Source organism: Lucilia sericata, unplaced genomic scaffold (genome assembly GCF_015586225.1).
Source record: "Lucilia sericata isolate MDLA Ls3-8-SP2 unplaced genomic scaffold, ASM1558622v1 Contig000841F_arrow, whole genome shotgun sequence".
Taxonomy (NCBI): domain Eukaryota; kingdom Metazoa; phylum Arthropoda; class Insecta; order Diptera; family Calliphoridae; genus Lucilia; species Lucilia sericata.
Window position 1 is genome coordinate 158,610 of NW_023994833.1, and position 19,922 is coordinate 178,531.

Consider the following 19,922-nt stretch of genomic DNA (forward strand, 5'->3'; position numbering starts at 1 on the left):
ACATGAGAAAACTTATTTCTACAAATATTTAATCAATTAAAAAAAATGTATAAATATAAAAGTAGCTGGTGGAGGGTGTTTAAGATTCGGCTCAGCCAAATATAGCAATCTAACTTATTAAACATTCATTTCTTACGAAATTAAGTAATGTTGGTTACTATTTATTTGGAATTTTACTTTTAGTTTTTATTTTATTTTATTTCTTTATTCTATATTTTGCTCCATTCAAATGACTTTTTCATTTCGAATGCTTAATCTGTGTGAGCTTTATAGAAAATTTTTGTAAAAAAAAACAAATAACAATTCTTTTGTTATTTTTTTTTTTTTTTCCTCAATCATGGATGATGTGAATAGATTTTTTTCAAATTAAGTATCATTTGGTTTAAAAATGTTTTCTGTTCTTGCTAATAAAAAAAAACGTATATATGTATGTATGTATATAGAAATTTACAAAAATATAAAATACCATATCATGGCGATTTTGCTGTTTTGCTATTTTAAAAGCTTAAAGCACACTATTCGTTGGAATCTGAATTTAAGTCGAATTCATGTGAAATCTAATCAATGAGAAAATCAATTTGTCTCTCATAAATCGTTTAAATATAACATTATTGACATAAACATGTCAATAAGCCAGGCTTGTTTCAAAAAATCAAATCTGTAATTTATTTCTGCTGTGTTGTCACCTGGAAAATCAAAAATATGCTTTAAAAAAGTGTTTTAATAGCAATAAATACGCAGTAAAAAACTAAAACTATGCTCTTAATATTAAAAAAAAATATGCTTTTAAAATAAATGTTTTAATTATTTGTTAACATTATGAAGCTCAAAAAGACTGAGAATGTAATGAAATAATTAATATTCATCCTAAAAGATTTCTTTTTTCGTAATTGATTAATCTCATAGCTTGAAGAAGTAGTTTAATAATTCCATTTTACGTTCTGATTTCCAATACATAACATGAATCCACACTTGGCCTCAAAAAAAAAACAAATTTCAAGCTGCAAAATTTTTAAACATTTCCTCCAATTGTATTCACAACTTCTAAGCTGATATTTTAATCATAGAATCCAATAACAGAATCTAAAATACTAATAAATACTAATATGCGATAACAATAGATGCTAAAATTCTTAAATTGGTCTGAAACGCGTAAATATCTTATCCATGAGCCTGAGATTCCATTGAGAAACTTACTGCGAAATAATTATAAAAGGCATTCAAATAATTAGTTAGTTAGTTAGTTAGTTAGTTAGTTAGTTAGGTAGGTAGTTAGTTAGTTAGTTAGTTAGTTAGTTAGTTAGTTAGTTTAGTTAGTTTGTAGTTAGTAGTTTTAGTTAGTTAGTTCGTTAGTTTCTTTAGTTTAGTTTATTTAGTTAGTAGTAGTAGTTAGTTAGTTAGGTAGTTAGTTAGTTAGTTAGTTAGTTAGTTAGTTAGTTAGTAGTTAGTGAGTTAGTTAGTTAGTTAGTTAGTTAGTTAGTTAGTTAGGTAGTTAGTTAGTTAGTTAGTTAGTAGTAGTTAGTTAGTTAGTTAGTAGTTAGTTAGTTAGTTAGTTAGTTAGTAGTAGTTAGTTAGTTAGTAGTTAGTTAGTTAGTAGTTAGTTAGTAGTTAGTTAGTAGTTAGTTAGTTAGTTAGTTAGTTAGTTAGTTAGTTAGTTAGTTAGGTTAGTTAGTTAGTTAGTTAGTTAGTTAGTTAGTTAGGTTAGTTAGTTAGTTAGTTAGTAGTTAGTTAGTTAGTTAGTAGTAGTTAGTTAGTTAGTTAGTTAGTTAGTTAGTTAGTAGTAGTTAGTTAGTTAGTAGTAGTTAGTTAGTTAGTTAGTTAGTTAGTTAGTTAGTTAGTAGTTAGTTAGTTAGTTAGTTAGTTAGTTAGTTAGTTAGTTAGTTAGTTAGTTAGTTAGTTAGTTAGTTAGTTAGTTAGTTAGGTAGTTAGTTAGTTAGTTAGTTGTTAGTTAGTTAGTTAGTTAGTTAGTTAGTTAGTAGTTAGTTAGTTAGTAGTTAGTTAGTTAGGTAGTTAGTTAGTTAGTTCGTAGTAGTTAGTTAGTTAGTTAGTTAGTTAGTTAGTAGTTAGTTCGTAGTTAGTTAGTTAGTTAGTTAGTTAGTTAGTTAGTTAGTTAGTTAGTTAGTTAGTTAGTTAGTTAGTTAGTTAGTTAGTTAGTTAGTTAGTTAGTTAGTTAGTTAGTTAGTTAGTAGTAGTTAGTTAGTTAGTTAGTTAGTTAGTTAGTTAGTTAGTTAGTTAGTTAGTTAGTTAGTTAGTTAGTTAGTTAGTTAGTTAGTTAGTTAGTTAGTTAGTTAGTTAGTTAGTTAGTTAGTAGTTAGTTAGTTAGTTAGTTAGTTAGTTAGTTAGTTAGTTAGTTAGTTAGTTAGTTAGTTAGTAGTTAGTTAGTTAGTTAGTTAGTTAGTTAGTTAGTTAGTTAGTTAGTTAGTTAGTTAGTTAGTAGTTAGTTAGTTAGTAGTAGTTAGTTAGTTAGTTAGTTAGTTAGTTAGTTAGTTAGTTAGTTAGTTAGTTAGTAGTTAGTTAGTAGTTAGTTAGTTAGTTAGTTAGTTAGTTAGTTAGTTAGTTAGTTAGTTAGTTAGTTAGTTAGTTAGTTAGTTAGTTAGTTAGTTAGTTAGTTAGTAGTTAGTTAGTAGTTAGTTAGTTAGTTAGTTAGTTAGTTAGTTAGTTAGTTAGTTAGTTAGTTAGTTAGTTAGTAGTTAGTTAGTTAGTTAGTTAGTTAGTTAGTTAGTTTAGTTAGTTAGTTAGTTAGTTAGTTAGTTAGTTAGTATTGTCTCTTTTCTTTTTAGTTAGTTATTTGGTATTGTCTCTTTTCTTTCAGGGTTTTCTCCCAAGGGATCGGATTCCCTCTGCTTTTAGGGAGTTTCATTCAGAATCCTATATACCTTTGTGTGTCCTGGTACCCTCTGCTTTTAAGGAGTTTGTTTGAGAATCCTATATACCTTTCGGGGTTTAACAAAAAGTGAGTCTCGGGTGCATCTTCTACAACTTTCACTTCTGTGAATCAAATAGCTATTCAATATTTGACTTTTCTGTCACTTACTGTTACTGTAAGCGCAAAGAGAATTATTACAGACTTTCACTTCTGCTGGTTTTTGGTTTGGCTTCTCCTTCGGGTGAGGTGAAACAATAACCGCGGGGAGTGAATAGGGAATAGGAATAGTTATTGCCGTTGGTGGGTTGACTATGGGGAGAGACTGTGAATATGAGAAATGAGTTTACATCAAAGGAATACCAACAAGAGGGTGTACTCATGTTATCTACCCAAACTTCTTATAATATCCCCTAAACTCTACACGGCTACCTTTAACTTAGAACATTGCGAATCTTTCTAATTAATCTGAATTAAAAAGTGAATAAATTATTACCTTTTTTTTAATTATATGCAATACAAAAAATCTCTTTCCTTTTAATTAATTACACATTTTGCTGATTATTCACTTGTAAAATCTTAACAAATTTATAGGTCAAATGTTAATCGGTCTTGACCATTTATAATTTATTCTCTTTTAGTCTGTTTTGAGTTTTAAAATTCTCTTTAGTTGTTTTTGTTGTTGTTGTTGTTGTTGCTATAGCTGTTGTTGTTTGTATTTGTTTTGAAACAGTGGTACTTATCCTTGGATTAACTTTTCATCATGATACCAACGAACATGTTTTTGTAAAACAATTTTTTTGTTTGCAACCTTATTGTGGAGATTATTTTTGTGTGTATTTGCTTTTTAATATTTTTCTTTGGTGGATTTTTCTTTCCCAATGGTTGAGAATAATAATATTTCATGTGGAAATCCGTGTTTTTTTTTGTGTATTTTGTATTTGATTTTCATATTTTGAAAAACATATTTATTGTTGATAACTCATTAATGAAAACTTAAGCTTGCAGCAAAGTGTTTCTGTTATTTAATTCAGACATATTTTATTTACAGATCATAGTAGTAAACAACAGTACACTTGAAAGTATTTAAAGGGCGAAAAATAATACAAAATAAAATCAAAAGAAAATTTTGCAAAACAAGTGGAAAAATAGTGTCATAATTATTACTAGGCTTTTGTCTATAAATAGCAAAGGAGGTCAACACTTTAGGAGTAAAATACAAAAACACTTGGAAAGAATTTAAGAAAATATATAAAACTTGTTTGTGAAATAAAGGAAATAGTTCTAAATTTTGTACTTTTTAAACTGAATACTTGAAACACGCAAAACGGAAATCGTATAAATATTGTGCTTTTCAAAGTGACAACAAGAAAACACTAAAATGTTGTTAATTTTATGCATAATAAATATTGGCATTTTTATATAATTTTCAAAAAAAAAAAAATTTCAATAATTAAAAAATGTTAAATATGTCTCTTGATAGCAATAGCCCAAATTTAACTATTATAAACTCAGCTTACCTTAACAACATATTAGCAACTGAATAGATATTAAATCTAAATACCTTGATTTTAAGAAAATTTCCAACCTTAAAGTATTTATACTCTAGTGTACATTATTTAATGGTTTCATTTGCAAATAACTCTGGCAATAAATTTTCTCTGGTAATTGCAAGTCAAGTTTTTATTGCCTCCACAAAATAATGGGCTTTTTTTCTGATGTTAATTTCAGGTTTTTATTACCGTCTAGAGCAGATTAACCTTTAATTTAACAAAGAAAAATAATCGAGTAATTATTTTCAACAAAGAATTGTTTTATTTTTTCCTTCATTTTTAAATTTTCTTAGATAATTTTCCATTCACCAACAGACAAAATTAAATACTAGGAAAATTTTATGTGTTGTATTTTTTTCCCCAAATATTTAATATCCTTTGTTCATTAATAATTCTTTTATTCAATGTTATTTAATATTGTTTTATAATTGTAGAAAATATCTGTGAAATGCATAAGATTTAAAAACATTTAATAATTCAATATAAAATCATAAATATACATGGAATATTTTATACTTCAATAAATATGTTCATTTAACAAAAAAAATGCTCTATAAACCCATTGCATTAAAATATTCAATCATACAAAAGATTTTATTTCATGATAAATATGACAGCAAAATTTATTGAAAAATTTAAATCTTTAGGGATATTTGCTCACAATGGCACTCCCTTGAGGGAGGAAGGTTTTTAAGTTTGCTATAATAAGGCTAAAGCAACACGAACTGTAGGCACGTTCCTTCATGACACATTAGCTCTATAGAAAATATAATAGGTCTTCTCTAACATTAATAATCTGGTGGAGTTCTTTGGTCACCACTACAAGTAAATATAGGTAAGGGTTCCGACTCTGAATCCACAGATGATAATAACCATTACCATCATAGCAAATTCCAAAAACAGATGAAATAGAGCTTATGATGAAAGAGGTTCGTAGCTAAAGAGCATAGCTAAAGTACCTATTACTTAATAACGGCTCTAAGAAGCTCAATTGAGAAAGTTGAATAAGATGATTGAGAGAATCATAGTGAGTCAATACTATGAAACTGCAAAGTAAAAATTGGATTCTCTCTCAAGATCTGAGACAAAGAGGATTGAGTCTCCCAAGGAGTTGACATCTAAGAATAAACCGAAGAAGAAATAGACCTCCCTGCCTTCTAATATACGGTCGAAGCTAAGCCATACCTCACTCAAAAAAACCTCAAGTCAGAATCCTGAGAGTAAGGGTGCCAACGCCAAGCCGAAGATATTCCGAAGACGAACATGTGGGCGAAATCAACCTCGAAGGTAAGAGTGTCTCAAAAGAAGCCCCGAAAAATGAGTTAGAAAGAAAAGAAGGAAAGGCAAAGGAGCCGCCGTCGTATGCCAAAGTTGCCAAGAGAAGACACCGAAACGATCTCTGTTATGCAGTATACGATGACGGTAATGAGACAACCAATTCCAGTAGACCGGAAACGCATGCTTAAGTTGCCAAGAGAAGACACCGAAACGATCTCTGTTATGCAGTATACGATAACGGTAATGAGACAACCAATTCCAATAGACCAGCAGAGTAAGGTAGAAGAGCTGGTCAACAATAAGATTGAGGACCACGCAATCGCTTCAAAAGGCAAACAACAACGTGAAATTCGATGTCATCATGGAAGGTAAGAGTGCCTCAAAAGAAGCCCCGAAAAATGAGTTAGAAAGAAAAGAAGAAAAAGTAAAGGAGCCGCCATCGTATGCCAAAGCTGCCAAGAGAAGACACCGAAACGATCTCTGTTATGCAGTATACGATAACGGTAATGAGACAACCAATTCCAATAGACCAGCAGAGTAAGGTAGAAGATCTACTCAACAATAAGATTGTGTACCACGCACTCGCTTCAAAAGGCAAACAACCAATAAAGAGCGTGAAATTCGATGTCATCATGGGCGTGATATTGAAAATGTTGGTATCTCACCAATGTGCTGTCAGCCTGGAAAACTTGGTGGAACAAATTCTCCATACCTGGGACGGGGACTAGTAAAGAAGAGGGATCTTCCGGTGCTATTAATGTCTACTGTCTACATAAAACAATGGGGCAGTAAACTGGCGAATATTTGAAATTATTGGAAGCCAATATGCTGAGTTGGACGTGGGAAAATGGGATGTCTTACACAGGAAAGAAGAACCTGAGAGAATTCTACTTGTAATAGAACTCCATGGCAAAACCCCATGGCTAGTCTTGCCAAGAACAAAGGTAGGGCTAATTTCACCGCTTAAACTGACATCTTCAAAATTGGGAATATTACGATTGCAAAGGCCATTACAATACAAGAACACTAATATACCTAAAACGGTGTCCACATGACTACTGGATAGCCACTACTGGCAACGTTGGGGAGTTAAACCCTAAAAGCGAGGAGATTACCACTAACTCGCCAGAAGAAATTGCAGATGTTTTTTTTTCTAAAATTAGGAAGGTGCCGATTAGAAGGGCTGTTACAACAACTCCCGACAAGGACACTAAAATACCTAAGCCGGTGCCCAAAGCGTCATTAGTCACTACAGGCCTCCTCAATGTTGCCTGAAATCCCAAAAACAAAGATTGAATCGCTCACTCCTTCAAAAATTAAAAAAAAAACTGCTAACCCAAGAACGGATAGGAGGAGATTACCCATAAACTCGCCAAAAGAAAGAACAGATGCCTCATTTCCAAAACTGGGAAGATACCGAACACAAGGGCTGTTACAACCTGGTACCAAATTGACATCAAACTGTTTATAACTTTTCAATACCATCCGTTGTCAAAGTATATACATACGTACGACAAGACTATGTAATGTTGACAACATTTCGTTGTCGAAATCTAAATTTTATACACATCCGTTGTCTAAATGTTAACAAACGTGTTAAGCTCACTATTGACGAATAATCCGTTAACAATAGTGAGCTTACCACGTTTGTTAAAATTTAGGCAACGGATGTGTATAAAATTTAGATTTCGACAAGAATTGTTGCAATGTTAACAACGTTGAGTTGTCAACATTACATAGTGTTATCTTACGTATGTATATACTTTGACAACGGATGTTATTGAAAAATTATAAACTCTTTGGTGTCAATTTGGTACCAGGCGTGTATATTTCCTTTTGCTCTGTGTACCGACAGGGACGCTAAAATACCTAAAACGGTACACACTGCATCATTAGCCTTCTCAACGTTGCCTGAAATCCTAAAAGTGATGAAGAAATCACTCACTCCTTCTAAAACTGGAAAGGTGCCAATTTAAAAGTGTTTGAATTCAAAAGTTTGATATGACGTATACTTAATATTTAATTAAAAGTGTTACTCATACGTACACCAAGCACCCTAAAATTATGAAAATTCATTTCACCAAAGGAAGAATATTTCAAAACTTGAGCTAATGTTGAGGAAATAGCCCTGAGATCAAGTTAGACTATAACTCGATGATTACCGAAGATATGTCAGATATAAAGTCTCTATTTTAAAGTTGAAGGAGAATGGACTTTCAGATGGCATACAACATTTTATAAATAAAATTGTCTGGGCGCTGTTATAGCGTCTCAAAAAGGGCCAAAAATGGTGTTTTTCAAACTTCAGGACAAGATATCTCAAATCTCAGATGTGATTGGGATTAAGCGGTCAGAGGTCAGATTAGGATTAAAAGCTGCTCAATCCTTTAGAAAAGTATACTTTGGTCACTGGCTTAAAAATGTCTCCACCTATTACCTACTTCGGTAATAGCCACTTCAGGCTACCCGTAGGAGTCAAATCCAAAGAGCATGTAGACGTTCTCCTACTCGCTGGAAGATAGTTTAATGGATGACTATGATTGTTTAATGAATGACCAGAAATAAATTAACACATTTTATATTAAGTATAATAAGTTATGAATTAACTCATTTCCCTTCTCCGGACATGTTTGACTTTAAAGGTTGTTTATGACGTATACTTATTATTTAATTAAACATGTTACTTATACGTACCCTGGCACCTTAAAATGATGAAAATCGATTCAAACATCAAAGAAAAATGCATATTTGAAAACTTGAGTTTTTCGGATATGGATTTATTGTAACAAAAATCTGTTAAACCTAAAATATTAATAAAATTCCAATTATATTAGTTGGTGTACAATGATGGACAGACTTGAGCCCTGAGAAATATCCTTAATTTCTCAACTATTTATGTCAAACACTTTAAACATATTCCTTAAAATATCTAAAAAATTACTTTAACAAATAAATTTTCTTTTTAAAACAACAACATATTTTTAAATATTTTTTCTATAAACTTAATAAGCTTAAAAGAAATATAGTTTCTTTTTTGAAAAAAAATCTATTGTGTCAGCTTTAATCTCCCTTAAATATTAAATATAAATAAGCTTTTCATTTAAAGCCCAACAAAAACAACTTATTTATTTATATTTTTCCTATTTATTTAAAAATCTACAACTCTCTGGCTTAAAACTTTAATACACTTTTAAAGTTAGAGTGCAATATTTTATCAAGAATTTCCAAAAAATTTTCCTATGAAATTTATTCAAAATTTCCTACAAATACATACTTACGTAGTGTATTTTGGAGAATATTTTTTTGTTAAAATTTAAAATTTATTCATAGACAAAGAGAAAAATGTCGCCAAATAGATACATACATACGCACAGACATACGACCTTTTCATTTTAATAGTAAAACCCTGCAATATTACAAGAAGACTGTATATCTTTAGGTGGACTTTAACTAACATATTGTGGGATTTGTTGTTAATTCAATCATCATTTTAGTGCCATTAGGTTTAAATCACTTTATGCTTTCAACACTTTTACACTTAATCCTAGAAAGTTTAATTAATTATTTAATTCTGCAAGCTTAGATAAAATCATTAGTTTGATAAATCCACCCCAAAACTACAGGGTTTTAGGTTTGTGTACGAGCAAGTGAGTTCTGTATGTATATTCTCTTATATATAAAAGAACTTTCTTTTCATGTAAACCAAAAAAAAAAGTAAGAATATGTTTATACTTGAATTAATATTGATAAGATTTAGTTTAATAAATAACAAGAACAAAACAAACAACAACAAAATAACTGAGACAACAAATATGCTAGAAAAAGTGTGTCAATGTGTACGATTATAAACAATTTTTATACTTGACATACAAAATCAAAAGGAAAAAAACTATAGACCAAATAATAATACTAACAAATAAATATGTTCCTATATATACACATAACCTTTATAACAAGTAAGTAAGCACTATTTTCGACTATACCAAATCTGTTATATACACCATCAGAATATGTTACATAATTATACCATAAGGGTGATTTTCGGAAGATAGGATTAAATAATGGCTTGGGTCCATTATGAGGCAAATTCTTCGGAATTTGAAAGAGTAATTTAGTTATTTATGACTGCTAAAGCGGGGGTCCAAAAGAAATCTTATTGCCCATTTTCTGAAACAAAGAAATATAGAGAATATTCTAGCCTTCTAGCCTCCTCCATTCTAATCATATCGTGTTTTCAATAGACAAACGGACATTATTGCCTCAGAATCTACTAAGGACACCAAATACAAAAATTCATAAAGGTATACGGTCAATATTTCGATGAGCTGCACCTATTCATATCCAGCAAAAACTAGGTAATGACTTTCAATTGTAATTACTTACATAACGTCCTCTGCTGCGGTTAGTCACCTAGAGTCTTCTGGCACGGTGCAGAGGCTTAAGCATCCTAAGGATGTGAACTAAGAACTACCCTCCCCATACCTGACAGCGCCTGGCCTCTATGTTAAGAGAGGCTGTAGGGTAATTGACCATCTTCGGTCGCCTAGCGATCACAACCTCAATTTGGTAGCGTCTGTTCCCTTAGTTAGGGTGGCTACCAAATCCCCCCTTCTTTTTGATGCCGGTCCGGGCTTGTGGTTTGGATTACCTAGGCAACATAACCCTACTTCTCTAGCGTCTGTTCCCTATGTTAAGGGAGGCTGGAAGGTACAATCTGGTTCTGTCATTCCGAATGTTTTTGGACGAATCAAAATCCAGGGTGCGTCTGACTCATATTGAGCGGCATCCTGGTCTGCGTCTCACTCCAGAGGAGCAGTGTCTTTTTCATACCTGTGGTAGAGGTTAAACTACCAAACCAGGAAATAAAGACGACCCTATGTCCTTGGTCGAGGGTGCTAAAATCTTCAAGGGTAACGTGAGTACTCAGGTGGAAGCCACAGGTCTGAGTGCCACTGCAGCTACTGTGACTGCGTTGAAACGAACAAGTTCTTCAGGTCTGGTAGTCGAAGATGATACTGGGGTAAATAGAACGGACAGAGTAACCTCGAACGACAGTGATGACAACCTCTCAGGTCTGAAAGATTTAAACCTTTACGAGACTGATGAGGAGGACGTGCGCAACGCGGAGGAAAACGGACAAAATCCGGAAGCCCATGACCCTATAAAAGATGACCTTGCAAAGGGAATCTCTGTTATGAGAGACCAAAAACAGACAAACAAAGAACAGGACATGGAACAGGACGAACGGAAAAGGTTAGCGGGCTACAAATGCTCCCTTTTTAAATAGTATTTACTTCCAATATATAGATGGATGAACAGATTATCTTTTGCGGCCTAGAGCGAATTAAGACAATTTCGACTTGAAGTAATGCATATCCAGAGAGGACGTTCTGCTTTGATTGAATCGGAGCTGATATGGCTTGTGGGGAACTATTTCTGAGTCTCTTCATGGGAACTTTATGTATTAACACGCTTTCGTGTCTGGCAGCATATTCTTGACGTTTTCACATTCAGTGCAGTTGCCCTATGATGTTTGGGCCAAATTTAAGTAGCTTTAGATAAAACTCTATTGGTCATATCAAATACAAAGGACTACGTTAGCGCCATTCGGCTAGTTTTCCGGGCTTCACATACGATCTATAGTAATAGATTAATTTTTATCGCTGTATTAACAAAATGGTGTCTTTTATGCCTTAGAGCTTACAGAAGCTTTAACTGTCAAACTAACTGTTATATTGACCTCATATTTGTCATTTGACTGGTTTACCGGAAACCACATACGATCTCTAACACTTTGCAACCATTTTTCTTCGCCGTATAATGAAAAGTGGTTATTAAACCTGATAGGACTTAAAAAATAGTTAGCTGTTAAAGAAACTGACATACTAACCTCACCTTTTTGACATTTGTGATCAGTATTCTCTCACAAATAATTATGAATAGATGCATCAAATGCATTCATTATTTACTTTAAAAATCTATTATCGATACATCAAAACTGGCTCGATGTTTTATCTTAAAATTATGAGCCGGGATGTACAGGATAAAAAGGGTAAATCGGACTCTAAAAAGGGCCTGAAAAGTCTAAAACTTTTGAAGAATAAGGCTAGAGAAAGGCTTAGTTTTGATACTTTAAAATCTTTACTAAAAAAGTGAAAAATTTTAGTTCAGCATTCCGATCATATAATACCCTAAACTAATGATATTCGAAAGATCTAGAATGGCACTAGATCCAAAATTACCAATTCTCACAGAATTTGTATTTAATTCTCTTCAAAATTACAATTCATCTTTAAGACCAAAATCGCAACAAAAAAATATAGATTTCTTTCTTTAAAAAAAATATTTCAAGTGCTTCTCTAAATTAGGCGTATACTTAATATTTGATAATTCATTAACACGTATACGTACAGGTGTCGTCAATAAAAACAGTGTAATTTCACAATGTAAAACTTACGACTTGAAATGAAAACGAAGTTTTTTTGATCATATATGTCCACAATTTGTATACTTTTTGACAAGAGCTACAAGTTTGCCTTAGAAAGTAAATCAAAATTCCAAACGGTTTCAAGGTTTGAGCCTAAGAAAATGGCCTTTTTTTGCAAAAATTACACCGAGGCCCCTAATCTTTGGGGACTCATAAAAAAGTAAATTCTTTCAGAAGGTCAAGGGTAATCATAGGTCTATCCTGATAAACTTTGGAGAAGGATTTACATTAACATTAAAGTTATTTATGTAGAATTTCATTGTGATACTAGTGTTTATAAGTGAATTATTGAATTTTTGAGGCGGACTTTGTATGAGGACTAAGGTCAACTTAGGCTTGATCGTTACGAAAATCGACATTAATATATTAAACTAAGTTGTGCCGATTTTTATAAATATACTAGAGCATTTAACATAATTAGGAGTTCATGATCCCTATTCGGGGGCTATGGTTATATGGGGGCTATTTGAAAAAGTAGACCGACTTCAATTAGGCCAAGATTAAAGCAAATTAAAAATTTACCAGAAAGTGATTCTGTGTCATTTCGTATATTTTAAGGTGAGTGTAGAGTGTTACAAAAATCAGCACAAACGTATAATACCCTCCCCTCTATAGTAGTGTTTTTCAAAATATTTACCATTTAAGTTTAATCATGTTATTTGAAAGTTCTTGGAATTAAAAAAATTATCTAGCTCACATACATAGTATTTTCCTTGAAAACATAGTAAAATATAAACAAAATTACTTCTTTGCAAGCGTCTGCAAAATACAAATTTATGAGAAAACAAAGGTGTGAGTAGTTTTGAAAAAAAAAAATATATATTTTTATAATTTTCTCAAATGTGCTAAAAACACTCTTAAATTTAAAAGAATATGACATTATTATTACGAAAAATTATGCGTGTTTATTTTATTAACAAGAAGAATATTAAAATGAAAAACAAATATGAAGATGAAGTTTGCACATACGTAAATAAGTATACATATATTAGGGTGTTGTATAATGAATAATTTTGCTAACAAAAATATTAAAACAAGAAGGGTTTTAATGAGTTCTATTAAAAATATAACGATAAAAAGGGAGGATTTTAAATCTGCAAAAAGGTGGAGTAAAAATGAATCACCCTAGTAAATACATGTACAATGTAAGAGCTCTTAAGGATAATGGTTAGTAACTTAGTTTATACTTATCTTCTGAACAGAATACGTAAACACATATACATGTAATTACAAAAAATCCAATATTTAAATTTAAAAATTGAATTTTTAATTAATTTTTTGAAATTGTTAGTTTTTTTAATCATTTTAAGACACAACTATAAATTTTTCTCATGAACTAAGTTACTTGTAGTAGTATGTATCTAAAAACATGTATTTAAAGATAGTTCAAGGATATTTTAAATTAATTGTAAACTCAATTTTATTATTTGATTTGAACTTAAATCCAAATAAGTCCTTGTATGGGAGCTGTAGTTTTTTTTGAAAAATACAAAAGTAGCTGTAAAAACTTATCACGTTTTCTTAAATTGTTTCGTAATTGACGGATTTTGCATATTTTCAATGTCATAATGATAAGTAGAAGTATAAACATTATAGACTAGACATAAAGGCAGATAGACAGACAGACAGACAGACAGACAGACAGACAGACAGACAGACAGATAGACAGACAGATGGACAGACGGACAGCCAGGCAGACGGACAGACATTTTTAAATCGATTCAGAATTTCAAAGAACCCCAAATAAATATATGTGCACATTGTTGGATCTCAGTTGAACATTGCTTAATGTTACACGTGAAATGGCAAACTTATATATACCATCTATCAACACTGAGTTTAAAAATAACCACACAAAAGAACATTGAATTAATGTTTTTGTCTCACCGACGACGACAGTTCATTGTATGCAAAAGACCATTAACACGTAGACAACAACTTTTGTACCACAAACAAAAAAAAAAAACAAAAGAAGAATTAGACAACGCCAACGGTTTTTACTTTAAATGTCATGGTAATGTTATCATCAAGAGACATTTCAACAATTGTTTAAGCTCTAATGTACCTTTAATTTAGTTTATTTTTTTTTTTTCTTTTTTTGCTCATTGCAAGATGAAGAGAGAAATGAATGGGTATAAAATAAAATTTACGATTATCAAAGCTGTAAATTGTTTATTTAGCAGAACAGAAAAACCATTTGAAAGTTTATCTTAAATTTGATTTTAATATGAAAATTAATGTCAAATATGTCGAAGACAAAGAGCAGATATTTTTAGTGGCCGCATAAAACTTGAACTTCAACACTTTAACCTTTTTACTTAAAGGACCAAAAACTAATTTATGAAATTTCTAAAATAAAAATGGAAATGATGTAGTCCTGATCCAGACTCTATCGTCACAGAGAACGATTCTTGCTTCATTTCTATTGGAACCATTAGTTGAAACACTTTTAGAAGTAAACAACAAAGATCTTATACAACAGCATCCATGTAATTAAATTTTTGGCGTTTATAGCAAAAAAGTAATGTTTACAGTTTAGTGTTATAAATAACATATTTCTTGGGATAAATATGTATATGCGCAAATTACATACATATGTATGTACTTAATAATGTTGAAGCTATTAACTCCCTGTGGCGTGTAAGTAATATGTAATTAGGGAAAGTGTAATTTTTTATAGCTCATACGCAATGTTGAACTAAATTTGAAATAAGAATAAATTAAAGTAAACGTATTTAATTGAAGTCAAATGCCTTATTCTGCATGGTTAGTTATAAATTAAGGGAAGAAATTGGAAGGTTAATTCTCTTTCTCTTTTTAACTTTTACGGCGCAAAATTACCGTAAAATATATTTTTAAAAATTATTAAGATGCTGATACGTCTGTTCAGGGATGGATAATGTAGTAATTTTTATGTGCTTTTTGACATCGAACAAGTAAGGAAGTAAAGGAAGTAACACCTGTTGTGAATATATGTAAAGAACCCAGGCCTCCGTTATAAGTGGTTAGCATTCTAGACCGGTAGACCGGAGGTGTGGTAACTAACTAACTAACTACTAACTAACTAACTAACTAACTAACTAACTAACTAACTAACTAACTAACTAACTACTACTAACTAACTAACTAACTAACTAACTAACTAACTAACTAACTAACTAACTAACTAACTAACTAACTAACTAACTAACTAACTAACTAACTAACTACTAACTAACTAACTAACTACTAACTAACTAACTAACTAACTACTAACTAACTACTAACTAACTAACTAACTACTACTAACTAACTAACTAACTAACTAACTAACTAACTAACTAACTAACTAACTAACTAACTAACTAACTAACTAACTAACTACTAACTAACTAACTAACTAACTAACTAACTAACTAACTAACTAACTAACTAACTACTAACTAACTAACTAACTAACTAACTAACTAACTAACTAACTAACTAACTAACTAACTAACTAACTAACTAACTAACTAACTAACTAACTAACTAACTAACTAACTAACTAACTAACTAACTAACTACTAACTAACTAACTAACTAACTAACTAACTAACTAACTAACTAACTAACTAACTAACTAACTAACTAACTAACTAACTAACTAACTAACTACTACTAACTAACTAACTAACTAACTAACTAACTAACTAACTAACTAACTAACTAACTAACTAACTAACTAACTACTAACTAACTAACTAACTAACTAACTAACTAACTAACTAACTAACTAACTAACTAACTAACTAACTAACTAACTACTAACTAACTAACTAACTAACTAACTACTAACTAACTAACTACTACTAACTAACTAACTAACTAACTAACTAACTAACTAACTAACTACTAACTAACTAACTAACTAACTAACTAACTAACTAACTAACTAACTAACTAACTAACTAACTAACTAACTAACTAACTACTAACTACTAACTACTAACTAACTAACTAACTAACTAACTAACTAACTAACTAACTAACTAACTAACTAACTAACTAACTAACTAACTAACTAACTAACTAACTAACTAACTAACTAACTAACTAACTACTAACTAACTAACTAACTAACTAACTAACTAACTAACTAACTAACTAACTAACTAACTAACTAACTACTAACTACTAACTAACTAACTAACTAACTAACTAACTAACTAACTAACTAACTAACTAACTAACTAACTAACTAACTAACTAACTAACTAACTCTAACTAACTACTAACTAACTAACTAACTACTAACTAACTAACTAACTAACTAACTAACTACTAACTAACTAACTAACTAACTACTAACTAACTAACTAACTAACTACTAACTAACTACTAACTAACTAACTAACTAACTAACTAACTAACTAACTAACTAACTAACTAACTAACTAACTAACTAACTAACTAACTAACTACTAACTAACTAACTAACTAACTACTAACTACTAACTAACTAACTAACTAACTAACTAACTAACTAACTAACTAACTAACTAACTAACTACTACTAACTAACTAACTAACTAACTAACTAACTAACTAACTAACTAACTGACTAACTAACTAACTAACTAACTAACTAACTAACTAACTAACTAACTAACTAACTAACTAACTAACTAACTAACTAACTAACTAACCTAACTAACTAACTAACTAACTAACTAACTAACTAACTAACTAACTAACTAACTAACTAACTAACTAACTACTAACTACTAACTAACTAACTAACTAACTAACTAACTAACTAACTAACTAACTAACTAACTAACTAACTAACTAACTAACTAACTAACTACTAACTAACTAACTAACTAACTAACTAACTAACTAACTAACTAACTAACTAACTAACTAACTAACTAACTACTACTAACTAACTAACTAACTAACTAACTAACTAACTAACTAACTAACTAACTAACTAACTAACTAACTAACTAACTAACTAACTAACTAACTAGCTAACTAACTAACTTATCTCGAAACATAAACTTCACCGTGCATTTGTCTTTTAACCGCAACATATTCTTCTGAATTTTTGTTTAAACCACAGCCACTACGTGGATCCCGAAGGAACCTCAACCAACTGACTAACCAGGACAAGTCATTTGGACAACTGGCTAAGACACCATGTCAAATCTTTCCAAGGAAAGTTCATGTAGTGAATTAACATCACCAGTTTATAGTCTCGGCAGACTAGAGGTATTGGTATCAACTGTTTACCTCAGGATTGCAATACACCAAGATGAGGGTCTTCCATTAAGGAAACATCCCTGCGGAGCCTTGGGCCAAAAGAGGTCCTATTAAAGTTTGGTTACAAAGTTTACATGGACAGACAGACGGACATAGATACAGCAACTCAGAAAATGATTCTAAAACTGCTAATTGGCTTGGAGGTGCCTTTAGGTCCAATATTTTTGTGGTTTATAAAAATGATCACAAATCTTTTTTAACATAAACCTATTCTTTAGACAAGTCAATATACTAGTAATTATACTAAACCATAAACAAATCTAAAGCCTGATGAATAGACTACTTCAAAATGAATAGCTATTCCGGAAGTAATATATCGCCTAATGTTTTTTGCGGCATTTAGAAAAAAATTTCAATGCTTCACATGAGAATTGATCAAAGACCGAAAATTGTGTAATATCCGGAAAACTTTTATTAGAAGATGACGACTAGCTGCAAGCGTTTTCATCGCTGAAAAAAATAAATCTTAAAAAAATAAGAAAATTTAAACAAAAAAAGTTATCTAGCTGTTGCAAGAAGTGAACACTATGAAAAGAAAATATGTATTAACATTCCATATTTCAACAACGAATTGCTCTTTAGTAGTTTTATACAACAAATAAAACTTTTAAAGCCACTTAATCTAGTGGATGTCGTAAAAAACTGTTTAGCTTCTTTTTTTAAATTTATAAAAAAAGAAAAGATAAAAAATTATAGTTCATTTGTTTATAAAATATTTTTAATCTTCAGTACAAAATACCAACTATAAGTTAATAAAAAAATATATATATTTTATATTAACATAAACAATCTCAGGTAGTAAATGCTCTGTGGAAAACTTAATCTTATTTTTTCCTGTTATATATTATAAAAAAAAAGTTTTATTTAATGATATTTATCTTATAGAGAAAAAAACACATAGAAACTTACCTTTTTAGTAAATATTTTTGTATACGGTATAAACTAAATACAATATTTTTTTTCCAGGAGATTTTGTGTGTGAAAACTTAAAGTGGTGAACTGCAGCAAAAACCGTAGTAGAATTTTATGATAATTAGTCACTTAAGGTCTCATTAGGGAAATACCACAAAAACCCAAACACTTTTTTTAAATACACTTGTATTTTTTTTCTTTCTTGTAAAATGCTTAAAGGAAACAAATAAAAAAAAAATATTTTATTTTTTAGTTAAGTTTTCTATTTGAAAAAAAGTGTAAACCTCTGGTGTATTATGAAGAGGCTTACACAATATATTTTTGTGTATTCCTTTTTGCCTTTTTTTCACATTTCTATCAAGTGTTGTTGTTATTTTATATTATTTTGAAATATATTTATTTTTTTGTTTTATATAAAAACACTTAAACTGTTTAGTACATATATCAGTTATATTTTTATGACATTGATAAATAACCTGTAAGAAAAAGAACATGGAATTTTTAAATAAAAATCTCTAAGGGATCATCTATCTATTCACTTTTTCCTTTATAGATTTAAATGGAAAAGATATTTATGTATATCTGTTATTTATTAAATGATTTTTTTTTTTTTGTAAATGGAATTCATTTCAAATTAAACCTCCACTATAAGAGTTATTCAGCTGACACTACTACACACAATGCATTTTACAATAATTTTATTTAGCGTTAAAGAATAACAACTTTAATATTAAAGACAGATAGATGCATCATCATCATTGGGAAATTTTAGACATGGAATTCAGAAAATTATTAATACACTTTACAAGAAGAAGAATTAAATTTAGATAAAAGTTTAGTTAGTTAGTTTGAAAGGAGGATGTACATATATACATCAAATGCGAAGAAATACACCTAGGCCTCTATTGGGCCTGTTGTGCGCTCCTTAACCACTGCCTCAGGTGGGAATCGAACCCATCGCCTCCGGTTGACATTGAAGTTAATTTTACCGAATTTCATTGAAGGTGTTTATAAGGGAATTAACGACGTTCAAGCATTTTTAGAGGGTGACTTTGCAAGGGGGCTAGGGATAAATAAGGGACGCTAATTACGAAATTTTCCACTATTATTTATACTGGTATAAAATGTAGTTGTGCCTATTTTTGTAGGGATATTAGGTATGTTATTTGGCATGATTATGATAAGTTCAAATCCCAATTTAGGGGGTCCGGTTATATGGGGGTTAGGTGTAAAAATGGACCGATATCAACCAAAATCCATAGGGTCCTTGGGTCAAAAGTAATGTATGTGCCAAATTTCATCCAATTATCTTCAAAATTGCGTTTTGTAGTTTGATTACAAGGACAGACAGACGGACGGACGGGCGGACGGACATGGTTTAATCAACTCTGAAAATGATTCTGAGCCGATTGGTATACTTAAAGGTGGGTATTGAACCATTAATTATATGTGTTACAAACATCAACACAAATCCAGGGTATATTGGATCCCACTAAAGTAGTGTAGGGCATAAATAGGTGGATGGTATTTTAACATTGTCTTT

General features: G+C 30.6%; 1 protein-coding gene across 1 annotated transcript in view; it reads right to left on the reverse strand.

The window, feature by feature from the left end:
* Positions 1-18,802, reverse strand: part of LOC119608479 (protein PFC0760c-like) — a 126,732-nt gene extending 107,930 nt beyond the window's left edge. The window contains exon 1 of the mRNA XM_037962920.1: positions 18,377-18,802. The gene's annotated coding sequence lies outside the window, so the exon portion shown is untranslated. The remainder of the gene's footprint in view (positions 1-18,376) is intronic.
* Positions 18,803-19,922: the final 1,120 nt, after the last annotated feature.